Source organism: Panthera tigris, chromosome C1 (genome assembly GCF_018350195.1).
Source record: "Panthera tigris isolate Pti1 chromosome C1, P.tigris_Pti1_mat1.1, whole genome shotgun sequence".
NCBI classification, from domain to species: Eukaryota; Metazoa; Chordata; class Mammalia; order Carnivora; family Felidae; genus Panthera; species Panthera tigris.
In genome coordinates, this window is record NC_056667.1 from 174,354,377 (window position 1) to 174,362,573 (window position 8,197).

At 34.8% G+C, this 8,197-nt stretch overlaps 1 non-coding gene across 1 annotated transcript; it reads right to left on the reverse strand.

Annotated features, from left to right (window-relative positions):
* Positions 1-236: 236 nt before the first annotated feature.
* LOC122241666 lies at positions 237-343 on the reverse strand. Its single transcript, XR_006221905.1, has one exon. It is a non-coding gene; the product is annotated as a U6 spliceosomal RNA (small nuclear RNA).
* Positions 344-8,197: the final 7,854 nt, after the last annotated feature.

Genomic DNA, 8,197 nt, shown 5'->3' on the forward strand with positions numbered 1-8,197 from the left:
ATCTTAACCAACATTTTAACACCTCATCAGTATTTTAATTTTAGACTTTCTAATATTTCTAATAGGTGTGCAGTGTTATCTAATTGTTCTAATTTCTATTTCTCCAGTGATTAATGCTGTTGACCATCTTTTCATGTACTTTTTACCATATATTTATATACGCACACAGACATATATATATATATATATTCTTTGATAAAGTAGCTATTCAAATCATTTGTTTGCTTTTCTTTTTTTCAAACATGAAACCCTTCACAAATTTGTGTGTTATCCTTGCTCAAGAACCATGCTAATCTACTCTGTATCGTTCGAATTTTAGTATATGTGCTGTCAAAGCAAACACTCTTTCTTTTTAATTGGGTTGTTTTCTGTTTCAATATTGAGTTTTGAGAGTTCTCTATGTATTCTGAAAATAAGTTATTTGCTAGATGTGCGGTTTGCAAATATTTTCTACCCATGTTTGGTTTCTGTTTTCACTTCCTTAACAGTGTTGTTCAAAGAGCCAAAGTTCTTAATTTTGATGATGTTCCATATATCAACTATTTCTTTGATATATTGTGAATTTGGTGTTACATCTAAGAAAACTTTACCCAAAATCAAAAAGATTTTCTCTCACGTTTTCTTCTAGTGGTTTGTGGTTTTTGGTGTTTCCTTTAATTTTATGAACTACCTTGAGTTTATTTTTGTATGGATTAAGATTTTTTTAAAAAATAAATGGATACTCAATTATTCTAGAACACTGTAAGAATTCTATTTCTTCCCTATGGAATTGACTTTGTACCTTTTTGGAATATCAATTGACCATGTATGTGTATGTCCACTTCTGTAATTTCTATTATATTCCATCAATCTATTTGTTTACCCTACACCATGATCACACTGTATTGACCACTATAATTTTTAATAAGTCTTAAAGTCAGATAGTGTTAATCATCCAACTTTAGTCTTCTTTTTCAAGTTGTTTTGTCTATTCTGGGTAATTTGTATTGCTATATGAACCTTAGAATGAGCTTGCCAATTTCTACCAATAGAAAAAATTCTGTTAAGATTTTGCCTGAGACTGCATTATTTATAGTCTAATTTTGGGAAAATTGACATCTTAACATTATTTTGTGCTCCTTTTCGTAAATGAGGTGTGTTTCTCCATTTAATTAAATTTTCTTTGAAATCTTTCATCAGAATTTTAAAATATTCAGCGTGTATAGGCCTTGTACATATTTTTCAGATTTGTTAAGTATTTTATCTTTTAACGCTATTGTAAATACTATTTATTTAAATCTAAATTTCCAATTTTATGTTGTTAGTATATATGATAAAATTAATTTTAGTATATACATCTGGTATTCCCCAATGTGCTAATCTCACTTAGTAATTCCAATTTTTTTATTTTCCAATCTGGATGGCTTTCATTTATTTTTCTTATGCTACTGCACTCTCTAGTGCATCCAATGTTGAATAGAAGTGATGAAAGCGAACATTCTTGCCTTCTCAAAGATCTTATGGGGAAAGTTATATGTATACACATAATCATGTGAGAATAAATTAAATAACCCTTTGCCTCTAAATATGAAAAATAAAGATATAATCACATATAATTATCAATTTCATAAATTGACATTGATATAATACTTATATCTAATTTATCATCAATACTCCAATTTTGTTAGTTGTTCTAGTAATTTCTTTTATACCATTCCCTCCCTCTTTCAGAGCATGCAGTCTAAGGCTAGATATAGTGCTATCTGCCATCTCTCTGTAATTTCCTTTAATTTTGAACATCTCCAGCAGTTTTCCTTTATTTTTTATGACATTGACAGTTTGTAGAATAAAGACCCATTTTTTCATTTTAAATTTTAGTTAGTTAACATACAGTGCAATATTGGTTTCAGGAGTAGAATTCAGTGATTAATCACTAAACATACAACACCCAGTGCTCATCACATGTGCCCTCCTGAGTACCAATCACCCATCTAGCCAATCTCCACCCACCTCTCTGTCAAACCATAGTTTGTTCTCTATCATTGAATTTCTTATAATTTGATTCCCTCTGTTCTCTTTTTGCCCCCTCTTCCCAAATATTCATCTGTTTTGTTTCTCAAATTCCACAGTGAGTGAAATCATATAGTATTTGACTTTTTCTGATTGACATTTCACTTAGCATAATTCACTCTAGTTCCCTCCATGTCATTGCAAATGGCAAGATTTCATTCTTTTTGATGGCTGAGGAATATTCCATTATACACACACACACACACATACACACACACACACACACACACACACACCCCACATCTTCTTTATCCATTCATCAGTCGATGAACATATGGGCTCTCTCCATTGTTTGGCTATTGTTTTTTTTTTTTTTTTAATTTTTTTTTCAACGTTTTTTTTTAATTTATTTTTGGGACAGAGAGAGACAGAGCATGAACAGGGCAGGGGCAGAGAGAGAGGGAGACACAGAATCGGAAACAGGCTCCAGGCTCCGAGCCAGCAGCCCAGAGCCCGACGTGGGGCTCGAACTCATGGACCGCGAGATCGTGACCTGGCTGAAGTCGGACGCTTAACCAACTGCGCCACCCAGGCGCCCCTGTTTGGCTATTGTTGATAATAGTGCTATAAACATTGAGGTACATGTACTCCTTAGAATCTGTATTTTTGTATCCTTTGGGTAAATACCTAATAGTGCAATTGCTGGATTGTAGGATAGTTCTATTTTTAGTTTCTTGAGGAACCTCTATACCATTCTTTAGAGTGGCTGCACCAGTTTGCTTCCCACCAATAGTGCAAGAGGGTTTCCCTTTCTCTGAATCCTCACCAACACCTGTTGTTTCTTGTGTTGCTAATATTAGCCATTCTGACAGGTGTGAGATAGTAGCTCATTGTAGTTTTGGTTTGTATTTCCCTGATGATGAATGATGTTGAGCATCTTTTCATGTATCTGTTAGACATCTGGATGTCTTCTTTGGAAAATTAAGACCATTTTTTAAAGTCAAATGTTCTTCTCCTATGTTTGTCTGATGTTTTCTTATGATTAGGTTGATGTTATGGACACTGCATAGTTGTGTTGTATGTTTCTGAGTTATCACACCTGGAGACATAACATATCCATCTATCCTTTATCAGAGATGTCAATTTTGATCACCTCACCAAAATGGTACCTAAATCTCCACTGTATAATTACACTTTTTTCTCCCTTGAAATTAATAGTTAATCTGTGGGGAGATACTTTAGGACAATGCAAATATTCTACTCCTAATTAAAAATTCACTTTAGGGATGCCTTGATTGCTCAGTAGGTTGAGCATCCAACTTCAGCTCAGGTCACAATCTCACAGTTCATGGGTCTGAGCCCTGCATCAGGCTCTGTGCTGACAGCCTGGAGCCTGGAGCCTGCTTCGGGTTCTGTGTCTCCCCCATTTCTGCCTCTCCCCTGCTTGTGCTCTCTCTCTCTCTCTCCTTCTCTGAAAAATAAATATTAAAAAACTCTTTTTAAATTTGTCATACATTCGTAATTTTGCCTAATTCAATGTATATAACATATTTATCAAATGATTATTTTCCAAGTTTAACATTCCCTCCACATTGATCAGTTAGTCATCTGTATTTACTATAAGGAAGAGATCTCTTTTCTTCAATTATTCATTTCTCCATTTATTACCATTATAGACCCATTAATTCCCATTCATTTAATGGATTATAATTCATTAAAGTGTATAATTATTTTGGTGCTAAAATTGTCCCAGGTTTGGCCAGTAAGCATCTCTTCAAACTGGTGGTTGTATCCTTATAACAAGCTCCCATCACTCTTTTTTTTAGTGCTTCTTTACTTTCTGGCACAACAAGAAGTGCCAAAAGCAGCTTGTACTTACTGTGCCCAGCCATGGTATCAGATTCTTCAAAGTGTCCTCGTTCATCTTAGGGAAGAGTGGTAACAGAGAAGAAGTTATGGGCACTAGGTGGTTTCATTGCTACTGGGGTGTCATTTCTTCTTGATCCTTTTCTTGGACAGAGCTAAGAAAAAATGCATATATGTACATATATACATACACGCATATACATACACTTACCTAATTGTAGATACCCACTTACATATGTACATGTGTACATAAACATGCATATACATACATACTAATAAACATACATAAGAAATCATAAGTTCACACTAGTATATCCAATTCCAATCCATCCCTATTGGGTTTGTACTTGCCTTTCCCCCATTCAATATATATTGTTTTTCCAAAGTGAAACATCAAAACATTTACCCATTTATTTGATTATTTAATGCATCAAAAACATAATGCTTTGCCTACAGTAGTACAATCAATAAGCCTATTAAAAATACTTCAGGATTTGTCTGTGATTCTTCACACCGTATTTTGCTCAAGATTGAGGGTATATAAATACTATGCTCATGAATTACTTTGATTAGTTTGTTATTTATTTTTCCTGCAGCATGTTTATGGCAGTCAATGGAATTACAATTAGGACATACATTTCAGTGTTCTTTCAGTTTTTGAGTTACCATTAATTTATATCTAAAAATAGGTAGAATGTTGCATGCTTCCAGATATCAAAATTACAAAGAAGAGTATATAGAAAGTGCCTCTCTCTCTTCCTTATGCCTTCTACTTCATTCTCCCCTCAAGGTTTCCTACCACGTTTGTCTTTTCAAACTACTGTGAAACTGTGATTTATAAATCAGGCCATGACAGCATTTGAACTTGGAGAAAATTCAACATTTATATATTAATTAATAATTTGACTTCTGCTTTTCTTCACTGTTCTCAACTCAATTGCAATGGTTTTATTTGCCAGCAAAAAGCTGCAAATACAAATATAAATACAGAGACTAATGTTTGGCACTGCTTGGTTATAGAATTGTTGTTCATATTATCCAAAGTATACATATGTGTGTGGGGGGTGTATGCTTCTCATCAAAATGAGAACACAATAATGTAAAATCTCACAAGGAACACACTGAAAATTCATCTGTTCCAAGGACAAGCAGGATATGTTCTCTTCTAATTCTTTCTTTGTCAGGAATCACACCATAATTCAGAAAAAAAAAAAAGGAAAGAATGGATGCCACCTTTAATAAGTCTATGCACAAGCCAGTTGTTTTTTGCTCTGCAATTGCATATGAGGTATATAAATAAGTTATATTTTGAAGAGATAAGTAAATATATAGGTTATATTAAATACAATGTGTGTATGTTCTTCCTAATAGTGTGAATATGACTAATATAAGGCAAAACCTGAATTTAACTTACAACATTTTTTAAGGTTTATTTATTTTGAGAGAGAGAGAGAGAGAGAGAGAGAGAGAGAGAGAGAGAATCCCAGGCATGCTCTGCATTGTCAGCACAGAGCCGGACACACAGGGCTGCAACTCACAAACCACGAAATCTTGACCTGAGCCAAAGCTGGACATTTAACTGAGCCACTGAGGTGCCCCTTAGCTGATAACTTTTTTTCACATTCTTCATGTGAGTTTTGGTGGGAAGTGTGCGCATTATACAGGGTTTGTTTTTTTTTAATTCACTAAAGAATAAAAAGAGGTTCAGTGATAATAATCAAATTACAGATGTAAAATAAAATAGAATTTATCCGACTATCCGTTTTCTTGTATCTCTTCCTCCTGTCTTGGCTTCCACTCATAAGCCAGTCAGCACTCTGGCTTCTACTTCACAGACTTCCTCAAATACTTTTTCCATCTCAAAATCTCACTCTACTCAATTCCCTTTCCAAGTTATGTCAGATGTTAATTTCACATTCTTTCCTCTCATTGCTCAGATCTCACTTTAACATATCAAGACTTATTGATCACATAATTCTAGAAAGTACATTGCCGTGAATTGATAATTTTGCAGTGAATTAATACCCAACACATTATCAGATAATTTTATTTTATTTTTTTCAGATCATTTTAATAATTGCAAAAATAACAAAAAAAGTTACAGAATTACAGTATAACAGTGACAGTATATGCCAGATATTTGGCTTTAAATAATAAAATTTGATAAAATCTTATTCTCTTGTATCAACGTTTCATGATTTAAGTCCCCATTTCCCACATTTTACTCTTTTATTCAGTTAAGAAATGATTACTATAGTCATAGGTCTCTTATGTAAGCAGACCCTGAGAAAAAGTAGTGCACAAAAATGTAAGTTGGGCATATTTTGACTGTAACCAAAAAAAAAAAAAAAAAAAAAAAAAAATCAAGACACAATATAACAAGGAATTGAACATTCCTATATAATTTTTAGTTATTATTGTTTTATTTTGTTTTGTTAGTATGAATATAATTTTGCCAGTTTGGTATGAAAGAGACAGTTCTGTTTAATAATATATGGGAGCTCCTCATCTGCATTCTTGTCTTAAGCATAAAGATCGAGTTTAGTTCTCCAATGACACCAGATGCTGTACTATCCTGCAACATGAGCTCATGGTCTGCGGAGAATTGTAACATGTGGCAGACTCGGCAAAGAGATGGATTCCAGATCCTTAGCAGAGTTCTGAAAAACGGCAATAATATTTTGGCGAGGGAAAGTCAATACACATGGTCTTGGCAGCAGTCCCAAACTCAAGACAGCTTCCACCCTTTTTCCTCACCTACATTTCCAACTTTGTTTCAGGCTGGTTATTGTTGCAGATCTGAGAGAGGGACAAAAAGCCTCTAACTTGGGCTATACATTTGTGAGGGTCCACCCAGCCTTTTCTACCGCACGGTTTCCAGGTCTAGGCAGGTCGATATTTGGAAGTGCTTGCCTCTGTATCCTTGAAAGACAAGAGCAGATACAAAATTTGATCAAAGTTGGGGGAAGTAAGAGGGAAGCTGATCATATGGTGGCTTGGAGTTGTTCGAGACATCTGGACATTTTAGAAGTATTGTGGATCCTGGAGAGTTTTGAATAGGTCGTTTGACAACAATTGAGGACACGTATTTAACAACAATGACTAATAATTTGTGGAACTTGATTGCCCAGGAGTTGATGATTCCTGAAGATGTAACCATTTTAATAGCAATTTCGAAGAAAATATAAGTAATATATACATCTGATTTAGAATTACTTGATTAAAAATCCATTATATTAAGGATGTCTGGGTGGCTCAGTCAGTTAAGCATCCGGCTCTTGATTTTGGCTCAGGTCAGAATCTTGCGGTTTGTGGGTTTGAACCCCACACTAACTCTCTGCTGTCCATGCAGAGCCTGCTTCAGATCCTCTGTCTCCCTCTCTCTCTGTCCCTTCCCCACTCTCATGCATGAGGGTGCACACTCTTTCTCACTTGTCTCAAAAATAAATAAACATTTTTTAAAACAACCCATCATATTGAGATGACATCTGAGGTTCTCTTATTTATTTCTATCTGTGGAGTCACCCTCAGTCTTACAATGAACACTAAGTTGTGTGAACCATACCCTAGCCTGGAGGGCATCTTGAGTGATCTCACTGAAGTATAGTAAATTTATTGAGCAAACAATCTATATATATTCACAAAGATTACCTCTTATCTAGCTGTAAAGAAGAACAATCTTGTGAGTTATTTACCCAATATAAATTTGGCGTCTGTTAAGGCCTAAGGAGGCTGTTGGGTTATTAAAACAATATCATAGCTTAAAAATAATTATTGAGGGGTGCCTGGGTGGCTCAGTCGGTTAAGCATCTGACTTCGGCTCAGGTCATGATCTCGCAGTTTGTGAGTTTGAGCCCCACGTCGGGCTCTGCTGACAGCTGGGAGCCTGGAGCCTGCTTCAGAATCTGTGTCTCCCTCTCTCTCTGCCCCTCCCCCACTTGAGCTCTGTCTCTCTCTGTCTGTCAAAAATGAATAAATGTAAATAAAATAAAACAAAATAAAATAGATAATTATTGAAATGTTTTCTAAAATCCAGCAGACCTCAGGAAAGAAGTCAGAGGTGAAGTAAAGGTTTAGGGTTTATTTATTCACTCCCTAATTTTACATATATTTGTTAAGGATCTACCACATCTAACACTTGGCACTTGCATATTTGGTGTTGGTACTACAAGAAAGAATAAAACAGACAGAAGTCCTTGTCTTTGTGGAACTTAGAATCTAGCTGTAATGACAATAACAGAAAAATAAATAAGATATATAATATACCAGAGGATCATAAGTGGTTAGAAAAAAATAATGCAAGAAAAAGAAGGAAGAGGGCTGGTAAGTTGTGAGATTTTAA